At 44.8% G+C, this 20,474-nt stretch overlaps 1 protein-coding gene across 1 annotated transcript in view; it reads right to left on the bottom strand.

The window, feature by feature from the left end:
* GMIP (GEM interacting protein) overlaps positions 1-20,474 on the bottom strand; it is a gene marked incomplete at its 3' end in the record, with an annotated part of 200,121 nt that overhangs the window by 164,883 nt on the left and 14,764 nt on the right. The gene's annotated exons all lie outside the window — the stretch shown is intronic.

Genomic DNA, 20,474 nt, shown 5'->3' with positions numbered 1-20,474 from the left:
AGGAAAAAAAAAGCTTTTGCAATGCAACTGGAAACGCATGAAAAATACACTGGAATGGGTTCATGCAGAAACGCACATGCAGAAAAAGGATCCGGAACAGATCTTAAGTGTATTTTTGTTGTGTGAACCAGCCCTTAGACATGGATGGATAATTGAGTTTGATTTGAATAATAAAAATGAATTAAATAGCATTTTTGGCATGTGCAAATGCAGTGTAGTTCAACTTTAACTCACCAATGGAAAAAATGATATAAAATACTCCAGCTCTAACAAGTATGTACCCAGTGAAAGTATATAACCAAAAGGTACAAATATAAGGAATATGAAATATGGAGGGACCATATTCTTTAACCACTTAAGCCCCGGAAGATTTTATCCCCTTCCTGACCAGGGGTTTTTTGCGATTTTTTACTGCGTGACTTTAACGGACAATTGCGCGGTCGTGCGACGCTGTACCTAAACGAATTTCACGTCCTTTTATTCCCACAAACAGAGCTTTCTTTTGGTGGTATTTGATCACCTGTGCGATTTTTTGATCACGCGCTATAAACAAAAAAAGAGCGTAATTTTTGCAAAAACAACAATATTTTTCACTTTTTTTTATATGAAATTCCCCCCAAAAAAAATGTAAAAATCAAAATTTTTTAACATTTTCGGCCAATTTGTTTTACGCTACCTATGTTTGGTAAAAAAATCGCTAAAGCGTATTTTGATTGGTTTGCGCAAAAGTTATCGCGTTTACTAACAAAGGGAAAGATTTTTGTCATTTTTGGTGTTTTTTTTTAACGAGTAATGGCGGCGATCTGCGATTTTTTTTGCGGTACTGCGACATTGCGGCGGACAGATCGGACCCTTGACTGACATTTTTGACACTTTTGGGGTTACCAGTGACATTACTGCAGTAATCAGTGCTATATATATGCACTGTTACTGCAAAAATGACACTGGCAGGGAAGGGGTTAACTTTATTGGACAGGGAGGGGTTAAGTGTGTCCTAGGGGCGTGCTTCTAACTGTAGTGGGACATTCCTATTGGTGTAAAAAAAAAGATCAACGGTTCTACATAGTAGAACCGTCTGATCTTCATTTTTACACAGGGAGAACTGACAGGCGGCTTGTTTACATAAGCCGCTCTGTCTTTCTCCCGCTGTACCGGCGATCGTAGTGTGACCGGCGGACATCGGGTCCGCCAGTCACACTCCCGCACTTCTCCGTGAACGAGCCTCGGCGGGCGCGCGCCCGCCCGCTATTGGCTCTAGAAGGAGTGACAGGCGAGCGACGTAGACCTACGTCACTCTGCCTGGCCGGGGCTGACTGCCGCAGTAAATATACTGTGCGCAGTCGGCAAGCGGTTAAGATAACAAAGTAATGCGTACATTGGGGGACATTTATCAAGCAAATTAGTGCCATGACTAGTCTCAAATCAGGCTGTGTCTCCTTTAGAAAATTTTCTGCCACAGGTTTACAGACCTGTGTTTTTGTATTCTTGGGCAGTCAAGTGCAACAGTTTGCATATTGCATAATTAAAAGACAGATTTATTACCGAAGATAAGACAGATTTCCACTCCAAACAGTAGCATGCTTTAAAAAGTGGTCAGGGTCAGGTCTAACTCACAAGTGCAGACTTTAGAACAGACAATAGAGTAATTTATCAGGCTGTAACCTTGTAATAAATCTGTCTTGCAATACATATCATTGCTTCTGTTTAGCATTGCTTTGCCTTTCTACAGTATTAATAAATGCCTTTTTTAGAGAACAAACTTGGCTTTCTTTCGACAATATTGTTTTGCAAAAAATATATATATATATATATATTTTTTTTAGGTATGCATTTAATTCTATAGCAAAAGTATGCATTTTATTCTATAGTTTATCCAATAAAAGAAAAAAAAAATTAGGTTTAAAGCATGGCAAGGTTAATTGCTAATAAACAAAATGCATTTTTTTCCATTTTGCACAAAGTTTTATGCAGCACTGAAAAAAATAAGAAACACAAAATGAACCATATAAATAACTAAAACAAGGCAGTAAAAGGGGAGATAGTACACTGGTCATTCATGTGCACTCTCACAGGCACACAGTTCCCGCCCCATCCATCCTCTCTGCCCGCACTCACAAGCACACAGTCCCTGCCCATCCTCTCCGCCCACAATCAAGGGCACTCACCGCCACAGGGACCCCGCCCATCCTCTCCACCCGCACTCACAGGCACACAGTCCCCGCCCATCCTCTCCACCCACACTCACGGCACTCACAGGCACACGGGCCCCGCCCATCCTTCTGCCCGCTCATTGAGTTCAATTGGGTAGGGAGAAGTCATGTCGGAACTCAGAAGACTGAAAGAGAAAATCAGCTGACCCAGGCCAGTAGAGGGAAGGGGGTGGAACTCTCCCCCGTGTGAGGAGACCCTATGTCAAGATAGGAGTTACTGGAGACACAGGAAGAAAGCCGAAGGCACCGAGACCTGGCAAGGAGGGAGAACCGAGAGATCTGCAAGTGAGTGACACTGATCCCACCACTCAATATCAGCACTGCCACTGATCCCATCCCACCCACACCACCACCACTGCTGCCACTGACCCCATTCCCCCCACACCACCACCACTGCTGCTGCCACTGATCCCCCCCACACCAGCACCACTGCTGCCACTGATCCCCCCCACACCACCACCACTGCTGCCACTGACCCCATTCCCCCCACACCACCACCACTACTGCTGCCACTGATCCCCCCCACACCAGCACCATTGCTGCCACTGATCCCCCACACCAGCACCACTGCTGCCACTGATCCCCCCCACACCACCACCACTGCTGTCACTGATCCCACCCCCACACTATGCCACCACTACTGCTGTCACTGATCCCATCCCATCCCCCAACCACCATCCATGCCACTGATCCCATTCCCCCCACCACCACTACCAATCATCCCATCTCACCCCCCAACCACCATCCTTGCCACTGATCCTATGCCCCCCTCACCGCTGCCACTCACCCCATCCCCCTATTACCACTGCCACTGATCCAATCCCCCCTCATCCTATCCCCCCACTACCACCACCGTTGCCATTCATCCCATCCCCACCACCACCACTGCCACTTATCTCATTCCATTCCATCCCCCTGCCACTCATCCCATCCCCCCTACCGCTGCCACTCACCCCACCCCCCACCACCACTGCCACTCATCCCACCACCACTGCCACTCATCCCATTCCATCTCCTCTACACCACAGCTGCCAATCATCCCATCCTCCCACCACCACTGCTGCCACTGATCCCATTCCCACCCAACCACCACTGCTGCCACTGATCCCATCCCCATCCAACCACCACTGCTGCCACTGATCCCATCCCCCACCACCACTGCTGCCACTGATCCCATTCACCACTGCTGCCACTCATCCCAGGGGCGAAACTACAGGGGTCGCAATTGCAATGGCCCATGTGTTCCACCTGTACACCTGGATAGGAGGGCAGCATATAGAGGAGGAATATATCCCCTACATTTTTCTCCTGCAGCCGCTAAAAGCCAGCTTCCCCTCCTCTTCCCATAAGCATTCAGAGGCTGCAGGAGGAAAATGGAGGGCATTTTTTCCTCTATATGTCACCCACGCCACTTCTCCTATACAGGTCCTGCTGCCCTCATGCTTGGGGATCAGTGGAAAGGGCCCTGGCCGGGGGTTAGGGGGGGCCTTCATGGTTTCTTGAAGGTTCTAGTTACGCCTCTGTGTCACATCACTTTCACAAACACAATCTATCCAAAACCAAGCTCATATTATTTCCTCCACCACAAGAGCCTTCCCTTAATTTTCCGTTGAGGCTGATGATGGCACAACTATGAACCCGTTCCCGCAAATCAAGTTGCTAGGCATAACCCTGGACTCTGAACTTTCTTTTCAGCCCCACATTCAATCGCTATCCAAATCTTGCTTCCTCAGCTTACGCAACATCTTCAAAATACGCCCCTTCCTAACCAATAACACCACAAAGCTTCTAAGTCAATCCCTGGTTATCTCTCTCTTTGACAACTGGAACTCCCTCCCCATTGACTTACCTTTACATAGGCTATCCCTGTTCAGTCCAGTTCATTTTGTAGCCCATTAAAATGAATGGACTGTCAAAATGCAATGCAGGGAAATGCACTGGAATTGCACGGGAATCCATGCGTTCCAGTGTGAACCGGGCATACATTCAAAGAGTTGACCCTGGGCATCATTAAATCTTCTCTGCACACCACTTCTCCAGTGTTGGCTGCACATCCATGTTCCGGATGCCATACTTTCACTATGTGTGTTGGCACAGCTGCTAGTAGTCTCCACCAGGGTTCCATGTGAAAGGGTTGCAATGCAGGAGCACAATTGTGAGACAGTTGTCACCTTTAACCAGAAGTACTTATACTAGATAGGATCACCAGCTATTTACCAGATTTAAAGTGAAGGTTCAATGGGGCTTTAAATATTTTAACATTAAAGGTGGACAGATTTTTTTTTTGCCATTATCTTTTTCCTGAGGGTCTTTGATAAGATTTGTAAAGTCTCTATTCATACCGATAATTGTGCCAATTTTGTCAGAGTCAGAAGATGACTATCTGGTTTGTAGGGACATCATTCAAAACCAAAGTCAGGGCATCACACTTCTATATGAGGGACATGTTTGTGCAGACAGATAGCCAGTTTTATTACATGAGAAGCAGGATGTGGTTATGACATCACACATAAAATGTAGCTCAGTTCCATGCACACTGTCATACACACATATCCTCAGCATAGTATATACTACCGTGCTGTGTATAGTAGAAGCCTACACATACACACCTGTATCACAATACACAAAGAAGAAAACACTCCCAACATATACCACAATCATGCCTGTAAACAAGTGACATAAATTAAAAATCTTAAAGCTGCACTGAAAGATAAGCAAAAATTGTCTAAATACAAGAGGAATGTGTATTCTGACTTTTTAGTGTGCCTTGTCTATTTCTTCCAGAACTGTATTAAAGACCAGTCACTGCTGCTCTCTCTCCTTGTGCAGGGGGACTGGTCTTGTCTCCTCCCCTTCTGCTGTTTTCTACAGGCAGCCTGTAGTGGGTTGAGCTGGCTTTGGTCCCTCCCACAGCTCTCCCCTCTGCTATGTATAGCACAATGATGACATTCCTGCAACTTTTACAAGGTATTAAATGGGGTTGCAAAGGCCTTTGGTGCACAGAAAGTGGATTTATATTTTTTTGCAGCTATTGAGAAATATATTTAAACTAAAGTAATAGTAGAAAAATAAAAATCATGACCCCCTGCAGGTTTAAATCATAATGTACTATTATGCACCGCATACTAGCACATAATGAGAAACTTACCTGCACATGGAGCCCTCCAGCGCAGCACTATCATGGCTCCCTGGCGCTTCAATCTTCACCCTGTCTTCCTTCCGAGTATGCGGGCTTCGGCTTTATGAATGGCTGGAGCCAGGATGAAGTCACTCCCACGCATGCTCACAGGAGCCCCAGCTTGGGCCGCTAATAAGGCAGTACAACCAGCCCTCCTGTACTGGGCCCAGGCCCCATCAGTTCAAAAGGGGGACCCAGGCGCCTGCTGAGCAGGAGGGCTGGCTGTACTGTCTTATTGCAGTCACCAATCCTCTTCTACCTCCCTCTGCAGTGCTCCCAGATTCTCCTCCTTTTTCCCCCTGACTTCAAGGCAGGGGGATTGGTTCTTGCACATGCACCCCTTCCATATGCTGTTCGGGCCCCCCTGTGTGCCCCTTTCCCCCGCAGTGCTGCCGGCTTCTCTCCTCTCCTGCTGTAGTTGTTGTGGGCACACACGGTGATGTTTCAGGATGGAGAGCAGGGGGAAGTGACCAGTAAATATATCATTTACTGGCCCCTTCCTTTCCTGAATGAACACAGTGAGTGATCAGTACCAATAACTCCTGAGTCCATTCGTCGCTGAAGCATAGTAAACTGTGTTTTTTCTTTGCTTCAGTTTGTGAAAGAGCAAGAAGCCTCAGAACGCTTCCAATTCATTCATCTATGCAGCTGAGGCTGCAGAGAAAGGGTGAGATAAATTTATGTCCTCAGTAAATTCTGGCCGGGGGAGTAGGCTGTATAGGTCCTCAACTTACAGCAGCCCTGGCCCCAGCTATAGCATGGTGCTCTGCATTTCACTGCACTCTGTATGACGTCATAGGCTATTGCCAATGTGAATATCTCCAAAACAGTATATGTTTAGGAGATATTCATTGCAGCTACAGGTAAGCCTGATGGTAAGCCTACCTGTAGGTACACTGTAAAAAAAAAGAGTGTACAACCGTTTTTATTTCCCAGCTTTAAAATACAGCTCAAGATTTTTCTTTTTTTTTTTGAGTAGAGAAGGTTTAGAATCTCTGGCAGAGTTGTATTGCTGTCTGTGTCCCCAATGGAGAAATTCCCAGCAATCCATATCTCAGTGACACCCAGTATGGGGAACTCTTTCCATCCGGGGCCACACACAGCACTAAATCTTGATTCTGACCCATCTGCCCTTTATCCAAGACAAAAACATCATGTCACATGGGGAGCAGCAGCTGTGTCAGTGTAGCCAATGCATCACGATTGACATCAGTGAGATTACCTTCAGGGGGATGCATGGAACACCCGTGCATGGGTTAATACGCCCCCCCCCCCCCACTGGCGTACAGTTATGTACACCCCATGACCTTAGTTTTCTTTTATCAGGGTAAAGCTGGCTGGAATGAATTTTCACCAGTTCCTGATAAACTGTCCAAAATTCGCTTAGTGGGTGGCCCTGCTGGACAAAAGTCAACCATCAATCCTACAAAATTTTTGACCGTTTAGGCTCAGTTCCCATCTAGGCTTTTGGGCAATTTTCTGCTCTAAGCCTCAGCTCTAAAAATGCCCAACAAGACAAATTCATTCATCCATTCATTTCAATGGCCCCTGTTCACATCTGAGCATTCTGTTGCCTTAAGCAAAACGCCTGTCGCTCAAAAAAGTACTTAATCTTCTTTTTTTTGGCAGATTACTGTTTTTCATTGGTCACTTGTCAACTCAAAACGCCTGCACAAAAACGCTACAAAAACACCAGAAAAAGACACCTGAAAAATACCTGTAAAAATAACAACGCATAGATGTGAACGGAGCCTAAGCTTTGATGGAGGAATCTGTTAGATTTCTTTCATTCAGCCTGTAGACTGAACAAAAGAACTTTTATGGCCAGCTTAAGAACATGCAAGTACAGAAGATATATGTTGGTCTTGTGTGTCCTTGTCACTTCACATGTGCAAAAAAAAGCACAAAGAACCTTAGCTTTGGTGCTAATCCCAACTACTAATCCCATCAATCCAACATGTATTGGAGATAAAATAAAGGCAGATGTTTTTGAAGTTCAGCCTGTGACAAGTATGGCTGCCCTTATAGATAATAAAAATAAAAGGATAGATATGAAGAGACAGGAATTGTGTCACAAAATTATCTCTGCCATCATCCTCATTCTGGGGACTACCACACACTTAAAGCAGTAGTAAAGCCCGCTTTGTTATTTATACCTACAGGTAAGTCCATAATAAAGCTTACCTAGAGGTAAAATCAATATCTCCTAAACATGCACCGTTTAGGAGATATTCACCCTGCATGCAGCCGGTGACATCATTGGTGAATACGCTCCGAAGGTACGGCAAACCTTGCCGGAAATTCGGAGCTTCATGCCGAAAATCTGAAGGCCCACGCACGTCATCACGGCTCCCGCCAATCACACAGCCGGAGCATGCGAACCCGAAAGAAAGACCAGAGGTGACAGTGTGCCTGGGAGGGCTTCGTTCTAAGGTAAGTATTCCATAATGTGCTAGTATGCATACTAGCACATTATGCAATTGCCTTACAGGTGGTTTTTTTTTATCATCAGGTGCGGTTTACAGCCGCTTTAAATTTATTGTGACTGTAAATACATTCTCTGTCCAAAGAAAACAAACAATGAATAATGAACAATTGTGCAACCATGTGCATCTATTCATACAAAAGACCTTTTATTATAAGTGCCCTGGAATGTGCCCAGAAATGCGTGTTTCTGCACACGTTCCAGGAACACATGAAAAATGTGTGCCGCTCTTGCGGTGCCATTAATTCTTATTGGCCTTCCAAACGCAGCCAGAAGACGTGCGTTTTAGCATGCTACAAAATGCCCAACAAATAGGATACTAATGCACCAAAGCACACGTTGTAAAAATGCATGAAGCTCTATGCTTGAAACGGCTCTGGAGCTTCAAGTAAATGGGTTGCTCTATGCGCATCACGTGGAAACACCAGAAAAACTAGCACAAAAACAAGCGTTCACCCTACGCTAGGTGTAAATGGGGCCTCAATTACTTAAAGCGGTTGTAAACCCTTACATATACCCAGTGAAGTGACTGGCCTCAGGTGATACACAGAGCTGAAACAAATCCTCCAACATAAGTTGTACCTGTTTATCTACAGCCGTTTTTCCCCTACATTCATTCAAAGTACAGAATTTACACAGGATCTCTCAGCTCTGAAAGTCAGGGGGAAGAGAGCTGAATTTACATCAGTGGAGGGAGCACTGAGAGCTGATTGGAGGGAAGAGACACACCCCCTTCACACAGCACACAGGAACAGAGCTGAGGCTGTCAATCAGCTGGAGTTCCCTCCCCTGTCACCATTTTACTCTTGGTGTCAGGAAAACTTGTCAGAAGTGACTCATAGAATGAGGCAGTGGACAGAAATGACACTTAGGGGTTGATTTACTAAGACTGGAGAGTGCAAAATTTGGTGCAACTGTACATAGAAACCAATCTGCTTTCAGTTGTTTTTTTTTGTCATAGAATAGAAGCTGATTGGCTACCATGCACAGCTGCACCAGATTTTGCACTCCCCAGTGTTAGTAAATCAACCTCTTAGTGGAAAATAAACAATATAGAGGGATATGCTTTGTTCATATTTCATCTCTGAGGTTTACAACCACTTTACTCTGCATTCACACATCAACAGAGCAAGTTTCAGTCTGATGGGCACCCCAATGTAGGGTGGGAGTTTGTTGTGAATTCTGATAAAAGAAAGACCCTTGTTGGGGGGGGGGGGGGGGACTCTGCTGAGGACTTTGACACAAAGAGGACTCTGATAAAAGGGGGCACTCTGATGGGAACCCTGATGTAACGGGGACTCTATAGTAGACTCTGATGTAAGGGGAGTCCTGATGTGGACTATGATGTAAGGGGAACTCTGATGGGGACCCTGATGTAAGGAGGACATTGATTTGGATTCTGATGTAAGGAGGACTTTGATTTGGATTCTGATGTAAGGAGAAACTCTGATCTGGATTCTGATGTAAGGAGAAACTCTGATGTGGATTCTGATGTAGGGGGGACTTTGATGGAGACCCTGATGTAAGGGTGACTCTGATGGGGACTTGGTTTTAATGGGGACTTGGATGTGGACCCTGATGTAAGGAGAAACCCTGATTTGGACTCTAATGTAAGAAGAGACTCTGATGTGGATTCTGATGTAAAGGGGGCTCTGATAGGGACCCTGATGTAAGGGGAGTTCTGATGTGGACTATGATGTAAGGGAGGCTTTGATGTGGACTCTGATGTAAAGGGGGCTCTGATAGGGACCCTGATGTAAGGGGAGTTCTGATGTGGACTATGATGTAAGGGAGGCTTTGATGTGGACTCTGATGTAAAGGGGGCTCTAAAAGGGGCCCTGATGTAAGGGGAGCTCTGATGGGGACTGTAATATGAGAGAGACTTTGATGTGGAAATATGATGTGAGGGGGACACGGACGTGGCCTATGATGTAAGATGGACTCTATAGTGGACTCCTGGTCTAAAGTTTATCTTTTCAGCATCACCCCCTCCCCCCATGTCATAAATCAGTGACTACATACTGAACATACAGAAATCTGTCATCCTCCTTTGAGTATGAAGCCAGTAATTAGGAATGAGCCTCCCCCATCTCTGAAATCCTCCCAGCTTCCCCCATCCGCAGCAGTCCTGGGTATTGGGTTGGCACCCCATATAATACTCCCTTTAGGAGGAGAACATTCCCAGCCAGTCCTGTAGTGCTCCGTGCTATCAGTGTGGTAAGGACAAGCGGACTCTTTATAGAGAACATGTCGGCACAGAGATTAGAAGATGCCATTGTTATCTCTGATTTTTAATGTGCAATCTCTTTAGTTGTCATCCTCATCCTTGAAAGGTTCTTTTTTAACCAAAAATGGTCCACATTGGATGGGCTGTACTTCAAATGTAGAAAATAAAACTCCCCAAGCCTGGCAGCCAGCAAAATGGGTCCAATTCATAAATGTTCTTCTGATATCAAAAATAAAAGCAGCAGTCTGTTGTATCTATTTACAAATACGTCTACAAGTCCCCCATCACGGTTCCAGTGCCTCACCATGGGAGGTTTTAGTTTAATTGAAGGCCTTGTTCAACCGCAATGTACAACAGCATAGACCTATGCGAGGGGCCGTGTTTACCCACACAGGGATGTGCCGGTGTTCTGTGCTTCCCTACGCAGGCAGTTCCATTCACAGCTGCTGCTCCCAGTTTGACATCCATGCGGGTGCATGGGGTGCACAGAACACCCGTACATCCTCATATGGGTAATCACAGCCTTCACAGTAGTACTCCCTGACAGTGCTGTATCTTGGCCTAGGCCGACAGAGTGGCACTTTGCAGGGGGGCAGAAAAAGAACAGCCTCCTTCCGGCTCCCGCATGAAAAGGGTCCCCACCGCCTTGCGCTACACTTTTAGTATATCAGTCCCATGGGGCAGATAGGGCCTGAGGGCAGGGTCCAGGAGGCAAATCAGTCTGGCACCGCCATAAAGCGGTCACACTGCTACCTGCCTGTATGATAATACTGGCAGGTCAGGACATTCGGACAGACCGCAGGCCGCCGGTCACACTTAATACAACTGGCCTGATGGCCACCAATGCTAATGAGTGTGGCACTGCAGCCTAATGCTCCACCTACCCTCCTCCACCCCCAGGTATGGCAGGCATCTTGTCAATAATATAGTTTCATTTCTTTAAACCTCCTTGTCCTTGAGCGAGCATATCAAATTGCATCCTATACAATTAAGACTTTTACTTGTATATGATGGCAATAATATTTTGGACCTGCTTACCTTATATGTGCTATCGCAATATGTCACGGGATTAGTAAGATTACTCCTGTCTCATGGGATATTTGGACTTCTGTTTGCTGCCACTGATTATTTCACTTATTTGTATAATGACTATGGACTTCCTACTCATTACACAAATAATCGTATGATTACAATCAGTGGCAGCAAACACAAGTCCAAATATCTTAAAAGAAAGAAGTAATCTTACTAATCCAGTGACATAAGGCTGTACTAATGGGCACTGATAAGGCTGCACTGATGGCCACTGATGAGGTGGCACTAATAAGCTACACTGATAAGGCAGCACTGGTATGCTGCACTGATGGGCACTGATAAGCTGCACTGATGGACGCTTATAGGCTGCACTGATGGGCACTAATATGCTGCTCTGATTTCCACTGATGTGGCGGCAATGGTGGGTACTGATAAACTGCACTGATGGGTACTAATGAGGCTGCACTGATATGCTGCACTGATGGACACTGATGAGGCTGCACTAGTATGCTGCACTGATGATGCTGCACTGATGGGCAGTAATGAGGCTGCACTGATAGGCACTGATGAGGCTGAAATTACGGGAACTGATGAGGCTGCACTGATGGGCAGTAATGAGGCTGCACTGATGGGCACTGATGAAGCTGAACTTATGGGAACTGATGAAGCTACACTGATGGGCACTGATAGACTGTGGTTGTGGTCTGTGGTTTACAGATGACAGGGCGGGTCATAAACAGGAAGAGGTGTGGCCTTTACAGGAAGGGGTGGGTTAAATTTAAATTAGGGGGTGCCCAAGTTTAGTCAGGCCTAGGGCAGCACAAAACCTAAATACACCACTGCTCCCGGAGGCCTAAGGGAGTACCAATAATGGGACATATACAGGGGCAGACTGGCAACTTTCAGCCCAGGGGGCAAGTAGAAATCAGAGGCCGATGGTGCAGTGACTTGGCCCCACTCTCCCTCTTCGCGTCTTCCTCCTGACCCCCATTTCAAGCTGAAGCCCTGCTCCAGGTACTCTCTACTCACTGGCTGAATACAGGTTCCCAACCTGCCCAGCAGGGGACAGTTGGGGGGAGCTGGGACAGCTCGGTTGGGCCTGGCCAGGGGAGGGGAGTTTTAAGTGGGGCATGGAACCGACCTCTGCTCAGACACAGTTTACACCATCCATGCTGGGTTGGGGAGACCTGCACTCTGTCCCTGTCTTCATCCTGCACTCAGTAGGTCAGTGGCAGAGACTTTTTACTTCTCTTCACCAGGAATCTTTTAGGTATGTCTGCGGCAGAAGCAGTGCAGCCTTTTTAAAAGGACATCAGAGCGGCCCGGGGGGGCATTTTCCCCCCTGGCCCAGTCCTCCCCTGGACATATATGAAGAAGGTACAATGGCCCTATGAACAGAGCTGCAGACTTCTTATAGGAGCATGCCAGTGACAAATAATCCCAATTAGAAGGCATCTTTAGGCCTCATGCACACTATGCAACCTAAAAACGCCAGAAATGAAATGAAGAAGCTTGAGCTAAAAATGTGCGTTTTCCTGCATTTGTATCAAGCTTTAATGCACATTGTCATTCATAAGCATTTTTTTTTCACAAACACTCCCCTCACCTGATTTGTCACTAACAAACAAGCTGTTAAGTTGTGGTGTGTGTGTGTATATATATATATATATATATATATATATATATATATATATATATATATATATATATATACACATAAAAGATTATAGCAATGTGATAGGTTGTGTAACCTAAAAAATGTCCATTCACAAATGGCAGCCTCCACAAGGGGATCAGAAGCAAAATCCAGCAGGAGCTACTGAGTAAAAGAGAAGAGAGGCACCTCTAAGTATGCTGGCATTCGGAGTAGAGTTGTCCACATAGACCGCCCTCCTCACCACCGACTCTCACCATCATCAGTCTGCAACCGTGACTGGGAAGACTACCCTGCAGTAGAGTGATCTGAAAGTGAGACTTGAAGCACCCGTTGAGCGCAGTCACTCTCAATCCAAGGTTTTACTGTGTATGTATATATATATATATATATATATATATATATATATATATATATATATATATATATATATTAACATACACACTATTTTGTCAAAAAATATTGGGACACCTGCCTTTACAATCACATGAACTTTAGTGGCATCCCAGTCTTAGTCAGTAGGGTTCAATTCTGAGTTGGCCCCCACTTTGCAGCTAGAACAGCTTAAACTCTTCTGGGAAGGCTGTCCACAAGGTTTAGGAGTGTGTCTATGGGAATGTTTGACCATTCTTTCAGAATCACATTTGTGAGGTCAGGCACTGATGTTTGGATGAGACGGCCTGGCTTCTGGAAGAATGGTCAAACATTCCCATAGACACACTGCTAAACCTTGCGAACAGCCTTCCCAGGAGAGTTGAAGCTGTTATAGCTGCAAAGGGAGGGCCAACTCAATTTTCAACCCTACGATATATATATATATATATATATATATATATATATATATATATATATATATATATATATATAGTGGGTATAAAAAATAATCACCCTCCTTTAAAATAATCAGCCTGAATGAAGACAGACACAGTTTTTGTTTTATCCAGTGCAACCTATAACATCCAAGTGAAGGATATAATACCAACATGCCAGAAATAAAATATAAAGAAAATTCAAAAACAGAATCACTGAGTTGGAAAAAGGATCACCCCTTTGTGTCAGTATTTTGTTGAACCACCTTTTGCTTTAATTACAGCCTTTAGTCTGTTGGGATATGTCTCTACCAACTTTGCACATCTAGCAATATTTGCCCACTCTTCTTTGCAGGACTGCTCAAGTTCAGTTAAATTCGAAAGTGATCGTTTGTGGACTGCAGTCTTCAAGTGATTTCACAGATTGTCAATGGGGTTTAAGTCTGGGCTCTGACCGGTCCATGCAAGGACATCCACCTTTTTCTCCTTCAACCACTGTGTGGTCATTTTTGCTGTGTGTTTTTGGGTCATTGTCATGTTGGAAGGTAAACCTTCTTCACATTGACAACTTTCTGGCAGGGGCCGGCAGATTTTCCTCAAGAATTTGACAGTATTTTGCCCCATCCATTTTTCTTCTATCCTGACAAGTGCTCCAGTCATTGCTGCAGAGAAACACCCCCATAACAGGATATTACCCCCCCATAACAGGATATGACCACCTCCATGCTTTACTGTAGGAATGGTGTTATTTGGATGTGCAGCTGTTCTGGATCTCCACCAGACATATTGTTTGGTGTTGAGGCCAAATAATAAAATTTTAGTCTCATCTGTTCCTAACACCTTTTATCATGTGGCCTCAGAATCTTCAAGGTGCGTTTTGGCAAACCTCAGTCATGACTGCAAGTGGCTTTTCTTGAGGAGTGGCTTTTTTCTTGAAAGCCTCCCATACAATCCCCATTTGTGGAGAATATGTGATATTGTTCTCACATGCACACAATGACCACTCTTTGTCATACATTTCTGCAACTCCTTCAGAGTTTCTATAGGCCTCTTGTTAGCCTCTCTGACCAGTTTTCTCCTGGCTCTTTTATCCAGTTTGGAGTGACGTCCTGATCCAAGGAGTGTCTGTGTTGTACCAAATACCTTCCACCTCTTTAATAAAATACATCACTGTGCTTCTAGGCATTGATAAAGCCTTTGGAATGTTTTTTTATCCATCACCTGACTTGTGCCTGTCCACAACTATATCCCAGAGATCTTTTGACAGTGCCTTGCCATCCATAGTTGATTGTTTGCTTCAGTTGTACTACCAGGGACAGAAATGCTCCAGGAAAGCTCTTTTCATGCTGAGCTAATCAAAATCACCACAGCTGATCACAGTTGAAAGTCTTTGTGTGCTTTGTGTGCCATTGAGAAGGTGATTAGCTGCACCTGATTGAGTTTACAAGTCATTTTTAGTAGGGGGGTGATCCTTTTTCCAACTCAGTGATTCTGTTTTTGAATTTTTTTTTTCTGACCTGTTGGTGTTATATGTTTCAAGTAGATGGTATAAGTTGCATTGGCAAATACAGCTGGATAAAATATAACTGCGTCTGTCTTCATTTCAGGCTGCAAAGCAACAAAATGCATTTTTTTAAAAGGATGGTGATTCTTTTCTATAACCACTGTGTGTGTATATATATATATATATATATATATATATATATATATATATATATATATATATATATATATATATATATATATACAGTGCCTTGCGAAAGTATTCAGCCCCCTTAAACTTTGCGACCTTTTGCCACATTTCAGGCTTCAAACATAAAGATATAAAAATGTAATTTTTTGTGAAGAACCAACAACAAGTGGGACACAATCATGAAGTGGAACGAAATTTAATGGATATTTCAAACTTTGTTAACAAATAAAAAACTGAAAAATTGGGCGTGCAAAATTATTCAGCCCCTTTACTTTCAGTGCAGCAAACTCTCTCCAGAAGTTCAGTGAGGATCTCTGAATGATCCAATGTTGACCTAAATGACTAATGATGATAAATAGAATCCACCTGTGTGTAATCAAGTCTCCGTATAAATGCACCTGCACTGTGATAGTCTCAGAGGTCCGTTTAAAGCGCAGAGAGCATCATGAAGAACAAGGAACACACCAGGCAGGTCCGAGATACTGTTGTGGAGAAGTTTAAAGCCGGATTTGGATACAAAAAGATTTCCCAAGCTTTAAACATCCCAAGGAGCACTGTGCAAGCGATAATATTGAAATGGAAGGAGTATCAGACCACTGCAAATCTACAAAGACCTGGCCGTCCCTCTAAACTTTCAGCTCATACAAGGAGAAGACTGATCAGAGATGCAGCCAAGAGGCCCATGATCACTCTGGATGAACTGCAGAGATCTACAGCTGAGGTGGGAGACTCTGTCCATAGGACAACAGGACAACAATCGGTCGTATACTGCACAAATCTGGTCTTAATGGAAGAGTGGCAAGAAGAAAGCCATTTCTTAAAGATATCTATAAAAAGTGTCATTGAGGCTCGGTTCACACTGATGCGATGCGGGAAGGCTGCGAATTCGCAGCCTGTTCCCGCATCGCACACGCACCCCCGGCAGTTCACACTGCCATATGCGATCCGCTGGGGGTGTCAATGTAATCTTAACGACACCCCCAGTTTGATCGCATATCGCAGTGCGATCGTGCAGTTCGCACAGGATCGGATCGCACAAGTGTGAACCGCTGTGCGATCCGATCCTGATGCGGCAGCAAAAATGCCTCCTGTGCGTGTTTGCTGCGGGTGCGATGCGAATTTAGCCATACAAACTGTATGGCTAAACTCGCACCGCACAGCTGATCGCATGTCATGTCGGAGCAGTGCGCTCCGACATGACATGCGAACCCCGCACACGCAGTAGTGTGAACCGGGGCTTAAATTTTGCCACAAGCCCCCTGGGAGACACATGTGGAAGAAGGTGCTCTTGTCAGATGAAACCAAAATCAACAATGGCAATGGCAACAATGCAAAATGTTATGTTTGGCGTAAAAGCAACACAGCTTATCACCCTAAACACACCATCCCCACTGTCAAACATTATCAGGACCCACTGATAATGGGGTACTTTGACGCAGTAGTGGGCTTGAGCACGATATGGCCATATGGTGGGACCAAACCCCCATTTTTATTTATGGACTCTCTTCAGATTTGGTAGTAATTTCTTTTGCATTTGCGCGCTATTCTTTTTTAATATACATGTCTTTTGGTTCATAGCTGCAGCGGCTTTGGAAATACATGGGTATGCTTCCCCAAATTTTTTGCCTGTTTATTATGTATTCGGTCTGACCAGACTATCGAGGTTGAGCAACCCCCCCCCCCCCACACACACCTGTACTCAATCAGTGTCCACCATCAAGTGGATATAAGAGGAGTCCCCTGTAGTGCATTTGCACATCTCTCCCAGCAAGGAGTATTATCTCCAAGGGTTAGAAAGGCTGGATTCATCTCTTTTTCATGGATAGTGTAGGACCTTCTGATAATGGGGTACTTTGACGCAGTAGTGGGCTTAAGCACGATATGGCCATATGGTGGGACCAAACCCCCATTTTTATTTATGGACTCTTTTCAGATTTGGTAGTAATTTCTTTTGCATTTGCGCGCTATTCTTTTTTAATATGGTGGTGGCAGCATCATGGTTTGGGCCTGCTTTTCTTCAGCAGGTACAGGGAAGATGGTTAAAATTGATGGGAAGATGGATGGAGCCAAATAAAGGACCATTCTGGAAGAAAACCTGATGGAGTATGCAAAAGACCTGAGACTGGGACGGAGATTTGTCTTCCAACAAGACAATGATCCAAAACATAAAGCAAAATCTACAATGGAATGGTTCACAAATAAACATATCCAGGTGTTAGAATGGCCAAGTCAAAGTCCAGACCTGAATCCAATCGAGAATCTGTGGAAAGAACTGAAAACTGCTGTTCACAAACGCTCTCCATCCAATCTCACTGAGCTTGAGCTGTTTTGCAAGGAGGAATGGGCAAAAATTTCAGTCTCTCGATGTGCAAAACTGATAGAGACACACCCCAAGCGACTTACAGCTGTAATCGCAGCAAAAGGTGGCACTACAAAGTATTAACTTAAGGGGGCTGAATAATTTTGCACGCCCAATTTTTCAGTTTTTTATTTGTTAAAAAAGTTTGAAATATCCAATAAATTTCGTTCCACTTCATGATTGTGTCCCACTTGTTGTTGATTCTTCACAAAAAATTACAGTTTTCTCCAAAGGGAGGGGATCATGCTCTGCTTCAGTATGTCACAGTACATGTTGGCATTCATGGTTCCCCACATGAACTGTAGCTCCCCAGTGCCAGCAGCACTCATGCAGCCCCAGACCATGGCACTCCCACTACTATGCTTGACTGTAGGCAGGACACACTTGTCTTTGTACTCCTTACCTGGTTGCCGCCACTCACGCTTGACACCATCTGAACCAAATAAGTTTATCTTGGACTCATCAGACCACAGAACATGGTTCCAGTAATCCATGTCCTTAGTCTGCTAATCTTCAGCAAACTGTTTGCACTCAACTTCTTTGGTCGACCATGGCGAGGCCTGTTCTGAATGAAACCTGTCCTGCTAAACCGCTGTATGGTCTTCGCCACCGCGCTGCAGCTCAGTTTCAGGGTCTTGGTAATCTTCTTATAGCCTAGGCCATCTTTATGTAGAGCAAAAATTATTTTTGTCAGATCCTCAGAGAGTTCTTTGCCAAGAGGTGCCATGTTTAACTTCCAGTGACCAGTATGAGAGAGAGAGAGAGTAATAACACCAAATTTAACACACCTGCTCCCCATTCACACCTGAGACCTTGTAACACTTACGAGTCACATGACACCATGGAGGAAAAATGGCTAATTGGGCCCAATTTGGGCATTTTTACTTAGGGGTGTACTCACTTTTGTTGCCAGTGCTTTAGACATTAATGCCTGTGTGTTGAGTTATTTTGATGGGGCAGAAAATTTACACTGTTATACAAGCTGTACACTCACTACTTTACATTGAAGTGTGCGGTGTATGGTCTGAGCACTGACTGACTGACCCCCCCACACCTTCAACCTCTGCAGCAATGCTGGCAGCACTCATACGTCTATTTCCCAAAGACAACGTCTGGATATTACGCTGGGCTTGTGCACTCAACTACTTTGGTCAACCATGGTGAGGCCTGTTCTGAGTAGAAACTGTCCTGTTAAACTGCTGTATGGTCTTAGCCACCATGTTGCAGCTCAGTTTTAAGGTCTTGGCAATCTTCTTAGTCCCGGTTCACACTATAGCGACCTGTGAGGCGACCTGGTCACCTCACAGGTCACCGTAGGTCGCCTCCCATAGGGAAGCTGCGGACCCGTTCTAATAGGAGCGACACAAGTCGCTCCGACTTAGAAAAAGGGTCCGGAGCTTCTTTGGGGCGACCCGGAGGCGACCGCCATAGACTTCAATGTTATGAAGTCTGTGGCGGCCGCTCCGAAGTAGCGTCGCCCCTATGTGAGCGGGGCCTTATAGCCTTGGTCATCTTTATTTAGAGCAACAATGTTTTTTTTCAGATCCTCAGAGAGTTCTTTGCCATGAGGTGCCATGTTGAACTTCCAGTGATCAGTATGAGAGAGTGAGAGCGATAACAGCAAATTTAACACACCTGCTCCCCATTCATACCTGAGACCTTGTAACACTAACAAGTCTCATGACACCGGGGAGGAAAAATGGCTAATTTGGCCCAACTTGGAAATTTTCAGGGTGTACTCGCCTTTGTTGCCAGTGGTTTAGACATTAATGGCTGTGTGTTGAGATATTTTGAGGGGACAGCAAATTTACACTGTTATACAAGCTGTACACTCACTACTTTACATTGTAGCAAAATGTATTTTCTTCAGTGTTGTCACATAAAAAGATATAATAAAATATTTACAAAAATGTGAGGGGTGTACACACTTTTGTGAGATACTGTATATCTAAAGCCAAAACTTTTTTTTTTTTAAGTTGTGAATAAAGAAGGGAAGGGTTAAAACTCGGTTAGTTTTTTTTCTTTAAGCTCTCTGTGTCACATTGGTAAGCACTTCCTTCACTTTCTGTCCTGTGGACACAACAGGAAGTAAGAGGAAATCACAAATGTCCTCAATGGATGATGTCCCCTCTATTCTGTTCTGGTTTGGATTTTGGAGGGTCAATCCCCCCACTGGGAAGACAGCAATAAAAACCTGACATAGGTTCTAGAACCGTCCAAAACTAAAGGAAAAAAAATTCATGCAGCGATCACCTGCGAGTAAACGGCCCTGGAAGCAGATCCATCCTCTCTGCTTAACCAATTACAAAGCACATCACAAAAGCTTAGAGATCTCCTGAAGTAATAAAACGTAAAGCTAAGCTCCTGGCACATTTATATAGTCCTCAATAGTCACAAAGGATATAAATCCACTTTGTGTGCACCAAATCTAGGTGCTACTTTGTAAAAGTAGCAGTGACATCATCACTGATGTACATTGCCACTGCAAAGAGCAGAGCTGTGGGAGGGATCCAGCAGGCTCCACCCACTACAGACTGCGTGTCAACACTACAGGAGGGGGCAGAGACAAGACTAGTGACCCTACACAAGGAGAAAGAGCAGCAGTGACTGGTCTTTATAACAGGAAGCTCCTGTGAAAAAGTATTACTGCACAGATCTGGAGGAAATACACAAAGTACACCCAGATTTAACTAGTTTCCGCCCGCACTATAGCAGAAAGACGGCTACAGAGCGGGCTCTAATTTCCGGGAGGCCGTCTTTAAACGGCCTCCCAGTAACAGGCTCCCGCGCATCAGGGAAAATCTGTATCGGCCGTGTCCCTTGGACA

This window comes from Pelophylax lessonae, assembly GCF_965119305.1.
Source record: "Pelophylax lessonae genome assembly, chromosome: 4".
Classification (NCBI taxonomy): Eukaryota; Metazoa; Chordata; class Amphibia; order Anura; family Ranidae; genus Pelophylax; species Pelophylax lessonae.
Note: the sequence above shows the minus strand (reverse complement) of the source record. Positions and strands in the feature narration are given on the sequence as shown.